This window comes from Scyliorhinus torazame, chromosome 1, assembly GCF_047496885.1.
Source record: "Scyliorhinus torazame isolate Kashiwa2021f chromosome 1, sScyTor2.1, whole genome shotgun sequence".
In the NCBI taxonomy this organism is placed as follows: domain Eukaryota; kingdom Metazoa; phylum Chordata; class Chondrichthyes; order Carcharhiniformes; family Scyliorhinidae; genus Scyliorhinus; species Scyliorhinus torazame.
The window spans coordinates 315,637,077-315,652,049 of NC_092707.1; the positions used below are offsets into that span (position 1 = coordinate 315,637,077).

Below are 14,973 nucleotides of genomic sequence, written 5' to 3' on the forward strand. Positions count from 1 at the left end.
TTGCCCATTCCAGTATTGAAGGATGTTCCTAAACAAAGGGACCATAAAAGACAACTGTGAATGTGTTTCTTTTAGCTTTTATTTCATTATTGCATTTTCCTTTTCGCTTTACTTTTTACTTTATTTTAACTGATTGATTCTATTAGGTTTTGATTAACGCATGATAGTGCAGTGGTTAGCACTGTTGCTTCGCAGCGCCAGGGACCCAGGTTCAATTCCCAGCTTAGGTCACTGTTCTCCCCGTGTCTGCGTGCTCTGGGTGCTCCGGTTTCCTCCCACAAGTCCCGAAAGACGTGCTTGCTAGGTGATTTGGACATTCTGAATTCTCCCTCAGGTATACCTGAACAGGCACAGGAATGTGGCGACTAAGGGATTTTCACAGTAACTTAATTGCAGTGATAATGTAACCCTACTTGTAACACTAATAACGATAATTATTATCAAAGGGGATGATGGATTGATTTATTGATTCATTGATCTATTGATGTCTTTCGGCACTGATTGAGTGCAAAGCTAAAGAGTAGAATTATTCAAAATGCCATGACTGAAAAGATAGTCATTGTTTCAGATAATGAATTAACTATGGAACTTTAAGATCATGTCTGTAGAAATTCAGACATTGTCTCAACGAATGTTTCATATATTGAATAGACCATTGTATTTTAGTGCATTTAGTAATAAGTGTTATCAAATAATTAGTTACAGCAAGATTGATGGCTAACATCTATTCTCGTAAGGCGGCGCACATAGATACGGAATTATTCCTGACGGATACCAGTCAATCTTAAGTAATGGCCAATGTTTAATTAATAAAGTGACCTCTTAGCAACAGACATCTATTTGAACAAACCAGAAATTCTCAGCTGAGAATTAGAAACCAATGAGTAAATTACGGACTAGACCATAGATAAGGATTCCCTTAAGAGTAAGACCTCGTGGTCAAGGGCTCGTCTCGAGTTCCTGCCTTCCTGAATTCTTGAATCATCTATTCATTTGTTTGTGTTTAAAGTGATTTTTTTATGCTTTATGATTTTCTTTGCCATGTATTTGACCAACTCATGTATTGTTTGACATTTTGTTTCTAAGTTTTGATATAGTTCATATGCAAGTGTATTAAAGTGAATATTTAGCAATAGAGTTGTATTTTGGACACCTCCAATCAACCGGACAATTGACTCTTATTAGAGATTAAATAAAGAGATCCTACACATCCAGGAAAGCAGTAGCAGATGCATGGAACAGAACTGCCTGCAAGTTTCCCTCCGAGCCACACATCATCTTGACTTGAAACTATATCAACATCCCTTCATTGTTGCTGGCCAACATCCCGGGACTTCCTTCCTAATAGCAGTGGGTGGATCTATACCGCATGGACTGCAGCAGCTCAAAATGTCAGCTCATCACCATGACCTTGACAAGGGAAGTTATGGATGGGGAATAAATGCAGGCCTAGCCAGAGATGCCAGTGAGAGAATAATAAAAAGTTTCACATTGCAATGGGGAAGAGGAAAGAGGGAACCATTTTTGAGATCAGGTTACAGGCTTCCTGCTAAATCAATGATTATCACAGCACTTGTGTGCGCTTAACAGAGAGAAAGGGTTGCTCATCTTTTTGAACTACCAAAGCTGGATGCAGGAGGGAGACGGTCTCAAGTTGAATAGACCATCCTGCAGCCATCTAAGAATTCTGGGAGAGAACTTCCGGTTGCGGCAGGGATGAGCTAGCCGCACGTTTCGGCGGCTCAAGCTCCGACGGAACTTCGGGCTCTTTTAAGAGCCCCAACGGGGACTTGGACGGCCGTAAAACCCGGTGCGAGGCACGAGGGAAGGGAGTCCCCCCCCCCCCCCCCGAAAGCCGGAGGGAAAAACCGGCGGCGGCGGCGGCTGCAGCCCGAAGAATCTGCAGCCAGAAGATCAGAGAGAGAGAGAGAGGGAGTGAAACAAAATGGCGGCAGGGAGACCGCGGGTGGCGTGGGGGCCTGAGCGGGACGGGGTGGTGGGACGGTGCGTGGACCTGCTGGAGAGGGAGGTGGTGACCCCGTTGTTGCAGGCAGTTGAGGGGCTTAGGGAGACTTTAGGGACCCAGGAGACGGAACTTCGCGTGGTGGAGCAGAAGGTGTCAGGTATTGAGGACGAGGTCCTGGGCCTGGCGGTCGGGACTCAGACGCACGAGGCACTTCATAAAAAGTGTGCTGACAGGATTGAGGCCCTTGAAAATGGAGCGCGAAGGAAGAACCTTAGTGTACTAGGTCTCCCGGAGGGTGTGGAAGGAGTGGACTGTGGACCGTGCGGGATGCTGAGCTCACTGATGGGTGCTGGGGCCCCTGCGGGCCCCATGGAGGTGGAGTGGGCGGGTCGGACCCCGGCGGGAAGACCAGGGGCGGGAGAGCCACCGAGGGCGATGGTCGTGCGATTCTACCGCCTTGGGGACGGAGAGGAGGTCCTGAGATGGGCCGGGGAGGTGCGGAGTAGCAGGTGGGAGAATGCGGTGGTAAGGATCTACCAGGATTGGAGTGCGGGGGTGGCGAGGGGGGGGGGCGAGCTTCGGCCGAGCCAAAGAGGTTTTGCACAAAAGGAAGGTGAAGTTTGGGATGCTGCAGCCGGCAAGACTGTGGGTCGCGCATCAGGAGAGACACTATTGTTTCGAGACGGCGGAGGAAGCATGGTCCTTCATCAGTGAAGAGAAACTGGACCGGAACTGAGGGACTGATGCTGCAGGGAACTGTTATTGTTGTTATTATTGTTTTTATTAATGGGATGGTGAAAGTTGAGCGAGGGGTGAACGGGGAGGGGGGGGGGGGACACTGGGAGGTGTGGGCGCCGGTGAGGAGGGAGAGGCGGGACATAGTCAGAGAATGGGGAAGGAGAGGGGGAGGGGAAAGGGAGCTGCCCCATAAGAGGCGGGACAGGTAAAGGGATGTTCCCGCGCCAGAAAGAATAAGGCGGGAAAACAGGCGCAAGGCGGGTGGGAGTTCCCTCACACCGGGGGGGCCGAGGAGCGAGCAGGAGTAGCCGGGGTCAGTTGAAGTCAGCTGACTTACGGAAATGATATGGGGGGAGCAATCAAGCTAGATAGGGATCTAGCGGGGGGGGGGGGGGGGGGAAACAACTGGGTTGCTGCTGCGGAAATCCAAAAGGAAATGGCTAAAGAGAAGGTGGTCGGGGGCGGAATGCGACGCTGGGGGAGCGAGCGGGAGCGCGGAGGCGGGATATGGGACTGGCCTAGAGAAGGTAATGGCTAGTCGACACGGGAGGGGGGCAGGTAGCCCCCCAGTGAGGCTGATCACATGGAACGTGAGAGGCCTGAATGGGCCGATAAAAAGGGCCCGAGCGCTCGCGCATCTGAAAGGACTAAGGGCAGACGTGGTTATGCTCCAAGAGACGCACCTAAAGGTGGCGGACCAAGTTAGGCTAAGGAAAGGATGGGTGGGACAGGTGTTCCACTCAGGACTGGACGCAAAGAACAGAGGGGTGCCCATTTTGGTGGGGAAACGGGTAGCATTTGAAGCAAAGAACATCGTAGCAGATAGTGGAGGTAGATATGTAATGGTGAGTGGTAGGCTGGAGGGAATGGAGGTCGTGTTGGTTAATGTGTATGCCCCAAATTGGGACGATGCGGGGTTCATGAGACGGATGCTGGGGCGTATTCCGGACCTGGAGGCAGGAAATTTGATTTTAGGAGGGGACTTCAATACGGTGCTGGACCCGGGGCTAGATAGATCCAGCTCAAGGACTGGAAGAAGGCCGGCAGCGGCCAAGGTACTTAAGGGGTTTATGGACCAAATGGGGGGAGTGGATCCATGGCGATTTCTTGGACCCAGGGCTAGGGAGTATTCCTTCTTCTCCCACGTCCATAAAGTGTACTCCCGGATAGATTTTTTTGTTCTAGGAAGGTCGTTGATCTCTAGGGTGGAAGAAGCTGAATACTCAGCCATAGCGGTGTCGGACCATGCCCCACATTGGGTGGACCTGGAAGTAGGAGAGGACAGGGAGCAGAGAACACTATGGCGATTAGATGTGGGACTGATGGCGGATGAGGGAGTGTGTGCAAGAGTGAGGGGGTGTATCGAGAGATACCTGGAGGTCAATGACGACGGCGAGGTCCCTGTGGGAGTGGTCTGGGAAGCACTAAAAGCGGTGGTCAGAGGAGAGCTGATCTCCATTGGGGCCCACAAAAGGAAAACAGAGGCCAAGGAAAGGGATAGATTGCTGGGGGAGATTTTAAGGGTGGACAGGGAATTTGCAGAGACCCCGGAGGAGGGGCTGTACAGGGAGAGGAGACGACTCCAGACCGAGTTTGACCTTCTGACCACCAGAAAGGCGGAGGTACTGTGGAGGAAGGCACAGGGGAGGAGGTATGAATATGGGGAAAAGGCTAGTCGCCTGTTGGCGCACCAACTGCGAAAGAGGGCAGCAGCGAGGGAGATAGGAGGAATTAGGGATGAAAGGGGAGACACCGTGCGAAGGGCAGGAAAGATAAATGAGGTGTTTAAGACCTTTTATGAAGAACTGTATAGGTCTCAGCCCCCAGAGGGAGAGGAGGGGATGCGGCAGTTCCTGGACCAGTTGAGGTTCCCGAAAGTGAAGGAGCAGGCAGTGGCAGGCCTGGGGGCGCTGATTGAGGTGGACGAGGTTATTAAGGGACTGGGAAGCATGCAAGCAGGGAAGGCCCCGGGGCCAGACGGGTTCCCGGTGGAATTCTACAGAAAATATGTGGACTTGTTGGCCCCGTTGTTGGCGAGGACGTTCAATGAGGCCAGGGAAGGGGGGACACTACCCCCGACAATGTTGGAGGCGACGATATCGCAAATTTTGAAGAGGGACAAAGATCCGATGCAGTGTGGGTCCTATAGACCTATTTCACTATTGAACGTGGACGCCAAACTGCTAGCAAAGGTGCTGGCATCGAGGATAGAGGACTGTGTCCCAGGGGTGGTGCACGAAGACCAGACAGGGTTCGTAAAAGGGAGACAATTGAATGTTAACGTGCGATGGCTATTAGGGGTGATAATGATGCCCTCAGTGGAGGGGGAGGCAGAGATAGTGGCGGCAATGGACGCAGAGAAGGCATTTGATAGGGTGGAGTGGGAGTATTTATGGGAAGTGTTAAGGAGGTTTGGGTACGGGAACGGATTTATTCGCTGGGTTAGACTACTTTATGGGGCACCGACGGCAAGCGTAGTTACAGGTCGACATAGATCGGAGTATTTCCGATTATATAGGGGAACAAGACAGGGATGCCTGCTGTCTCCATTGTTGTTCGCGCTGGCAATTGAACCTCTGGCCATGGCGCTGAGAGACTCCAGGGAATGGAGAGGGGTGACTAGAGGGGGAGAAGAACACAGAGTTTCGTTATACGCGGATGACCTATTGCTATATGTGTCGGACCCAGCGGGGGGGATGATAGAGGTTATGCGAATCTTGAGGAGGTTCGGGGAATTTTCGGGGTATAGGTTAAACATGGGGAAGAGTGAATTATATGTGATACATCCAGGGGACCAGAGTAGAGAGATAGAAGGCTTACCGCTAAGGAAAGTGGAAAGAAACTTCCGATACTTGGGGATTCAGATCGCTAGGAGCTGGGGAACCTTGCACAGACTTAATCTGACACGGCTGGTAGAACAAATGGAGGAGGACTTTAAGAGGTGGGACATGCAGCCTTTATCGCTGGCGGGCAGGGTGCAAGCAATTAAGATGATGGTCCTCCCGAGGTTCTTATTTGTATTTCAATGTCTCCCTATTTTAATTACCAGGACCTTTTTTTAATAAAATAGATAGGAGCATTACGAGCTTTGTGTGGGCAGGGAAAGTCCCGAGAGTAAGGAGGGGGTTCCTTCAGCGCAGTAGGGACAGAGGAGGACTGGCACTACCGAACTTGGGAGATTATTATTGGGCCGCCAATGTGGCAATGATACGTAGATGGATGATGGAGGGTGAGGGAGCGGCGTGGAAAAGGCTGGAGAGAAGGTCCTGTAAAGGGACGAGTCTAGAGGCGCTGGTGACGGCGCCGCTACCATTCTCACCGAAAAAGTACACCACAAACCCGGTGGTGGCGGCAACACTGAACATATGAGGACAGTGGAGGCGACAAAGAGGGGTGCGGGGAGCCCTGGTGGGGTCCCCTATCAGGAACAACCATAGGTTCGCCCCAGGAAGAATGGATGGAGGATTTCAAAGCTGGTACCAGTTGGGAATTAGGAAGGTGGGAGATTTATTCATAGATGGGACTTTTGCGAGCTTGGGAGCACTGGAGGAAAAGTATAAGTTACCCCGGGGGAATTTCTTGAGATATATGCAGGTGAGGGCGTTTACTAGACAACAGGTGAGGGAATTTCCACGGCTCCCGACACAGGGGATACAGGACAGGGTGCTTTCAGGGGTGTGGGTCGGAGAGGGCAAGGTGTCAGAGATTTATAGAGAGATGAGGGAAGAGGGGGAGGAGTCGGTGGGCGAACTAAAAAGAAAGTGGGAAGAAGAATTAGGGGAGGAGATAGAGGAGGGTATGTGGGCTGATGCCCTAAGCAGGGTAAATTCCTCTTCCTCATGCGCCAGGCTTAGCCTGATTCAATTTAAGGTGCTACATAGAGCACACATAACGGGGGCAAGATTGAGCAGGTTCTTTGGCGTGGAGGATAAACGTGGGAGGTGTGGCAGGAGCCCGGCAAACCATGCACATATGTTTTGGGCGTGCCCGGCACTGGAAGGGAGTGACGGGAGTGATTTCGCAGGTGGTGAAGGCCCGGGTCAAACCAGGCTGGGGGTTAGCTCTATTTGGAGTTGCGGAAGAGCCGGGAGTGCAGGAGGCGAAAGAGGCCGATGTCGTGGCTTTTGCGTCCCTCGTAGCCCGGCGCAGGATCCTACTCGTGTGGAAGGAGGCGAAACCCCCCGGACTGGAGGCCTGGGTAAACGATATGGCGGGGTTTATTAAACTGGAGCAGATAAAGTTTGCCCTGAGAGGATCGGCTCAAGGGTTCACCAGGCGGTGGCAGCCATTTCTCGACTACCTAGGGGAACGTTAGAGGGAAGACGGATGACCAGCAGCAGCAACAGGGGGGGGGGGAGGCAGTTGCGTATAGGTCAATAGAGTACGAGGTTTTGTTACTTGTATATTATTACTACTTTTATTGTTATTGTTAAAAAGTTTAAAAATTTCTGTTTTGTTACTGTTATCGTTTCGCTTGTTTTGTGGGCAGGAAAAATGTTGCTCAGGGAAAAAAATTTCAATAAAATATATTTTTTTTAAAAAAAGAATTCTGGGAGATTCGCCTAGCATGGGGGAAGAATCGTCAGAACAGGCTTTCACTGGTGGAGGTGGATTTAAGAAACGCTCCAAAAACTGAGGACAACACTTGGAGACAGTCACTCAAATTTACTGTCCAGTGAAATTAAGATACAGCAATTCAATGAAAGCTGAGAGCGACTGTGAACTGTTGCTAAAAGACTATAATTTCAGTGAGAATGCAATTTACGATAAACATACAAGGTCACATGCAAGCATAAGAAATAGGAGCAGGAGTTGGCCTTTTAGCTCTTTGACCCTGCTCGGTCATTCAATAAGATCATGGCTGATCTGATTGAGGCCTCATCTCCACTTTCCTACCTGTCCCCCATAATCCTCGACTCCCTTGCCAATCAAAAATCTAACTCAACCTTGAAAATATTCAATGACCAGTCTTCACGGCTCTTGAAGAAGGGAATTCCAAACCATAGGAGAGAAGAAATTCCTCCTCACCTCTTTTTTAAAACGATGATCTCTTATTCTGAAACTGTGCCCCCTAGGTCTAAGTTCTGCCACAAAAGAAAAATTCTCTCAGCAACTAACCTGTCAAGCATTCTCAGAATCTTGTATGTTTTAATGATATTCTCTCTCATGGTCATTAGTATCCTGTTTATTAACTTGTTTATCTCCCCAGCTCCGTGGGTTTGTTAAAAGTGGTGAGATATAACTCACAACTGTCAGCTAAAACTACACCATCCTTTGTATTAGAAACATCGTGATTTTGATTGGCTGGCACCTCGCAATACCCGAGGGTCTTGATTGTAGAGAGCGGCTCACTGCTGATCTCCCCCTGCTTGATTAGCATGTAGTCCGGCAGACCTTCCTAAAAACAGTCAGTGCAGGTCTCTCACCGGCACCGGTGAGACCTCCAACACCTCAACAAGATTCTGCCTGAAAAGACAGATGTCCCTCAAATTAGTGAGTGACCAGGGAGACCAGAGATCAGGGAGACCAACATGTTTTTATTGTCATAAGACAGATGTTACAGATAGGGGAAAGATGGTAGTTTGGTTTCCATTTTCCCACCTCTCAACTGACAAAAGACAAAAGTGTTTCTCAAAAAATGTGTTTAACCCCCACCCCAACGGACAAACGGCAGTTTTTCTCATGAGTTTTAAAATGGATAAATGTTTATTATTCAACACTCAAAATGTATGCGCAACAGCACCCACTCACACAGTTTCTCTCTCACACACAAAGCACAAACATATACACACACACACACGCGTGCGCACGCACGCACGAAGAAAAAGGTGATCACAAATGGCAGTAGCATATACTTAGATCTTAAAAGTCCAAAAATTCACTTTGACAATTGCGTCTTTCCAGATAAAGACTTTGATCTACTGAAAAATAGAATTTGGAGCTTCGGAGATAGATTTGGAGTGCTTTACTACTTGCAGTGACAGGTTCCTCTGGCTTGACTCCAGTCAAGGTGCAGTCGAACCCTTGCAGCGGAAACCTGGTTTTGTTCCTCAAATAGGTAGGTAAAGGTTCTCTGCCTTTTGGTGAATCTCAGAGATGCTCTTGTTCCTTAGCTGGTCTGGATCTGTTTCAATCTTTCTTTCCCTTCTGCTGCTCGCAAAATGTGTCTGAATAACTGTCCCTCATCAGTGTCATAATATACACCAGTATATCATGGTGCAGACACACACACACACTGATGGACATGCAGTGGGACCAATCAGCATGCACAACACCACAGCCAATCACAGTGAGAGCACACGCATTATAAAGACAGGGGACAGGAGAGTTCCCGCTCATTCTAGTAGCAGCCAGCTCGGAGCACAGAGCTCACAGCCTGCAACACAGACATTCACCATGTGCTGAGTGCATCACCTGGATAGGACTAGGCAAGGGTCAACAGCCAAAGCTGGTATTGTATTTACCTACAGTTCAAGTATGTTACTATAGTAAATCTTCTAATAAAATAGAGTTGCACCACTTCCAGTGTTGGTGACCTGTTTGTGATCCAGAACACCCAACACATCATGGTACAAGGAGTGGTTGCATACTAGCACTTCTGAGACCCACCTGCAACTAATCAGCATTATGGCATCCTGAAGTATGGAGAACATCAACCTGCTGCCGCCCCTCCGCATCGCCGGCACCTCAGCGTACAGTGACAACCAGCAACGATACCCAGGCAAGATGTTCAAGATCCGGGTTCCGCAGCAGCTCCAGTGCCAGGGCGACCTCCGCGAAAACTGGCGGGCATTCCGGCAAAAGTTTGAAATCTTCATGCTGGCAGCCGAACTAGAAGACCTGGCCGATCCTGAAAAAACAGAGGTTCTCCTCACCATCGCCGGTGCCAGAGCAGAAGAAATCTTTTAAAAATTTAAGTTCTTCAAGGGGCAAAACAGAAGCGACTTCCAAGCAGTCCTGGACAAATTCGGCAAATCTGTGAGGAGAAAACACTCCAACCAGCAAGGAAAGGTAAGAGAAGCACCAGTACTCGCCTCGAGGCCGAAATCCCGGAGCAGAGAACGATTTTGGTCGGCGGCCATCTTTCTAAAGGGACTGCACTTGCGCAGTTGCGCGATGCCGCGCATGCGCAATCACGAAAACGGCCATCAGTAAAGGAACCGCGATCTGCGCATGTGCAAATGCCTCCTACGTGTTAGGTCACGCGTGTCATGACTTCAGAGGCCCCCGGACCACGCCCATTTAAAGGGGAAACGTCCAAAATCAAAGAAAAAATATTTTAAAGCTGTAAAACAACCTTCCTTCACCTGGAATGACAGCACAATGCCTTAAATTGAACCAGGAAATGAAATAAACCTCCTCAGAATCCTGCAACAAGCAGTTACCTACCCCCAAACCGAGTCCGATTCCGACTTCCCGCAGACCAGTGACACCGAGGACCCGAGGAAGCCTTTTCGAGTCGCTGTTATAACAAAGAACAGGCTGTCCCCGAATCAAAACCACCAGCTGTCGGTGCACAGCATTGATCCAGACGACGAGTGGTGTGCCACCCTGACAGTCAACCGATCCCAGATACGATTCCGCCTGGACACTGGTGCTTCCGCTAATCTCCTAGCGTGGTCAGCCTTTCAGACCCTTGGGGTTAAACCAACCATTCTTCCGTCGACTTGCCAACTAGTGGACTACAATGGCAACGTCATTCCTGCTACCGGTTCATGCCAACTCGAAGTGACACACAACTCGCTAAAAGCCATCCTTCCCTTCGAGAACGTGGGCTCCTCGAAGGACTCTCTGCTAGGCGCACAGGCGTGTAGACTCTTAAACCTCGTTCAACGAGTACACTCTCTCTCTCCAGAGGACACGTCTGCCTTCCAGGATGCGGACTTCAGGGCGCAACTCAATGCCATCATCTACAAGCACCGCGACCGTTTCGAAGGCATGGGCACGCTTCCATACACTTACAAAATCTTGCTCAAACAAGACGCCAAGCCTGTGGTTCATGCACCTTGCAGAGTTCCAGCACCCCTCAAGGATCGCCTCAAGCAACAGCTGCAGGACCTCCAGGACCAAGGAGTGCTCTCCAGAGTGACAGAACCAACCGACTAGGTCAGTTCTATGGTGTGCGTAAAGAAGCCCGCCGGCGAGCTCCAGATCTGCATTGACCCAAAGGATCATAATCGCAACATAATGAGGGAGCATTACCCCATCCCCAAGCACGAGGAGATCACGTGCGAGATGGCTCGGGCCAACATCTTCACCAAACTTGACGCCTCGAAAGGATTCTGGCAAATTCAACTAGACCGGTCCAGCAGAAAGCGGTGTACCTTTAATAACCCGTTTGGCAGATACTGCTACAACAGGATGCCGTTTGGGATTATATCGGCATCAGAAGTATTCCACCGGATCATGGAGCAAATGATGGAGGGCATTGAGGGTGCGCGCGTCTATGTTGACGACATCATCATTTGGTCCACCACCCCGCAGGAGCACATCAGTCGCCTCCAGCGTGCTTTCAAACGAATACGGGACCAAGGCCTTCGCCTCAACAGAGCCAAATGTTCCTTCGGCCGGACGGAACTCAATCTCCCGGTTGGGTGTGCGGCCGGATGCGGACAAGGTGGCAGCCATCACGGCCAGGCAGAAGCCAGCGGATACGCAGGCGGTCCTCTGATTTTTGGGCATGGTCAACTTCCTGGGGAAGTTCATCCCCAACCTCGCCTCCCATACCACAGCTCTCCGGAACATGGTCAGGAAGACGACAGACTTCCAATGGCTTCACGAGCGCGAATGGTAGGAGCTTAAGACCAAGCTTACCACGACCCCGGTATTGACACTTTTTTGATCCCACGAAGGGAACAAAAATTTCAACGGGTGCCAGCCAGTCCGGTATTGTGGCGGTGCTCCTGCAACGCGATGAGGCCTCATCATGGGCCCCCGTTTCATATGCGTCACGAGCCATGACCCCCACGGAACAGCGCTACGCGCAGATCGAAAAGAGGTGCCTGGGCCTGTTGACTGGGGTCGACAAATTTCATGATTAAGTGTACGGCCTCCCCCAATTCACTGTCGAGACTGACCATCGCCCGCTGGTCAACATTGTACAAAAAGACCTGAATGATATGACCCCCTCGCCTCCAGCGCATTCTGCTTAAACTCCGGCGGTACGATTTCCAGCTCCTATACACCCCGGGCAAGGACCTGATCACAGCCGACGCTTTGTCCAGGGCAGTCAACACCCCGTGTGACCCAGAGGGGTTCGTCTGCCAGGTTGACGCCCATGTGGCCTCCACGGCCTCCAATCTGCCGGCCACGGATGAACGCCTTTTCCACATTCGCCACGAGACTGCGGCTGACCCCCGACTGCAGCGTGTCATGCGCCACATGACGGACGGATGGCTCAAGGACCAATGCCCACAGTTCTACAATATCAGAGACGATCTGGCAGTAGTCGCTGGTGTCCTCCTGAAGCTGGACCGCATCGTGATCCCGCACAGCATGCGCCAGCTCGTTTTGGAACAGCTACACGAGGGCCATCTTGGCGTGGAGAAGTGCCGACTGAGGGCCCGAGAGGCTGTGTACTGGCCCGGCATCAATGAGGACATCGCCAACAGTGCTCAACTGCCCCGCCTGTCAGCGGTTCCACCCGGCCCAACCACTTGAGACCCTCCAACCCCATGAGTTGGTCACGTCCCCTTGTTCTAAGGTAGGCGTTGACCTGTTCCATGCGCTCGGCAGGGACTATGTTCTGATTGTAGACTATTTTTCGAACTACCCGGAGGTTGTACGCCTGCACGACATCACATCATCGGCGGTCATCCATGCCTGCAAGGAGACCTTTGCTCGTCACGGCATCCCACTCACTGTGATGTCGGACAATGGCCCCTGCTTCGCGAGCCAGGAATGGTCCAACTTTGCCAGCAGGTCCAACTTTGTGCATGTGACATCCAGTCCCCTGCACCCCCAATCCAATGGCAAAGCGGAAAAGGGCATCCACATCGTCAAACGGCTCCTCTACAAGGCTGCCGATGTAGGATCCGACTTCTACCTCGCCTTGCTGGCCTATCGTTCGGCCTCACTCTCCACGGGTCTGTTGCCAGCCCAGCTGCTCATGGGTCGCACCCTCAGGGCCGTCCATTCACGTTCCAGACCTCGACACGTTCCAGTCCTTCAGCGGATACAACAGTCTCGTGCACAATACAAGGCGGCGCATGACGCTCGGGAGACTGATCTCCCTGCTCTGGCACCGGATGATAACGTCCGCATCCATCTTCCGGAGGGTGGCTGGTCTGCAACTGCTGTGGTTCTTCGGCAGGTGTCTCCCCGCTCGTTCCTGGTTCGTCTGCCAGATGGTTCCATTTGCCGCCGCAATTGGCGTGCCCTTCGTCTCGTTCCACGCTCGCTACGTGATCCTCCACCGGTGCCACGTCCTCCTGTTGTCCCCGACCTGGACTATGTGGAGATTCCGAATACTCTGCATCCTCCTCACTCTGCCGTTGCCCAGCCCGTTCCTCAGCCGGTGGCTCCTGACCCACCCTTGAGGCAGTCAACCAGAATTTGTCGCCCACCTCAGAGACTTGACTTATGAGTTTTACAATGTTGGACTCTTTGATCTGTTCTGTTATCCTGTTTCATCGTTTCAGTAGTTTGTATATAATGTTCATTTTGTTGTTGGTGTGACACCCTATTTCTCGGCACCAGGCACCTTCCCGTGTAAATAGATTAGCCTCATGTACATAGTCATGTAGATAACACGCACACACAGTCAGGTACATTCACTACACAATATTTGTCACGCAGGCACATATTCTTTATATAAAAGGGGGATATCATAATATACACCAGTATATCATGGTGCAGACACACACACACTGATGGACATGCAGTGGGACCAATCAGCATACACAACACTGCAGCCAATCACCAATGAGAGCACACACACTGTAAAGACAGGATACAGGAGAGTTCCCGCTCATTCTAGTAGCAGCCAGCTCGGAGCACAGAGCTCACAGCCTGCAACACAGACATTCACCATGTGCTGAGTGCATCACCTGGTTAGGACTAGGCAAGGGTCAACAGTTAAAGCTGGTATTGCATTTACCTACAGTTCAAGTATGTTAATATAGTTAACCTTCTACTAAAATAAGAGTTGCACCACTTCCAGTGTTGGTGATCTGTTTGTGATCCAGAACACCCAACACATCAATCAGCAGCTTACTTTCTGTCAGGTGACGAGAGTATACATTTCTCATTGTCCTCACAAATAATCTCTTTTAAAAAAAATGTTTTAAAAAATAATTTAGAGTACCCAATTATTTTTTTTGACAATTTTAACATGGTCTCCAGCTACCCTGCACATCTTTGGATTGTGGGGGTGAGATCCACACAGACACAGGGAGAATGTGCAATCTCCACACGGACAGTGGCCCTGGATCGAACCCAGGTCCTCGGCAGCAGTGCTAACCTCTGTGCCACCGTGCCGCCCTAATACCTCACAAATAATCTCTGCGTTTTGGCCATTGACAGACAATGGTGTTCAAGTTTTACCTGTTTGCACATTCTTCTTTTAAAAGAGGTTTCATCTATTGCCTATTCATACACACAAAACTAGTCATTTTTAGAAATTCTTTGTTAGACGTTTAGCTGCTGTTGTATAAAGAGTCAAAGGTTCTGCTCCTTTTTCACAAACACCTTTCATTTACTTCAACAGACTCTGCACAAAACTCTATCACATCACCTGACACAAAGACCACCTGAAGCTCCTTTACATATCAGTGTCAATTATTGGATACTTAATATCAATGAGACAACTAATTGGAATGTCTCTTAACCCATTACTTAACATTCTTCACATGCAAATCTTCCTAATGGAACTGGTTTCCGAATATTTCTTATGGGTGAAAATGTGAAATGTTGTTACCTTTTTGTTTGGCAAGCTAAAAAAAAAAGGTTGTTAACTGTACTTTAACTGCAGAAACATTGCTTTGTGTAGAAACAATGAATATGGGATCTCAGTTAAGTAATATTCTGTACCTGCCCAGTGGAGCCGGCCTCCACATTGCTGGAGGAGGTGCTGACAACAGGTGGACTGGAGAAGGGGGTAGTGTCGGCGGTTTACAGGGCTATTTTGGAAGAGGAGAAGGCACCACTGGAAGGGATCAAAGCAAAGTGGGAGGAAGAGTTGGGAGAGGGTATGGAGGGGGGGTTCTGGTGTGAGGTGCTCTGGAGAGTGAACGCCACCACCTCGCGCACGAGGTGGGGCTGTTACATCT

General features: G+C 50.3%; 1 protein-coding gene across 3 annotated transcripts in view; it reads right to left on the bottom strand.

Moving 5' to 3' along the window:
- LOC140424335 (echinoderm microtubule-associated protein-like 6) overlaps positions 1-14,973 on the bottom strand; it is a 755,202-nt gene that overhangs the window by 590,432 nt on the left and 149,797 nt on the right. The window lies entirely within an intron of this gene.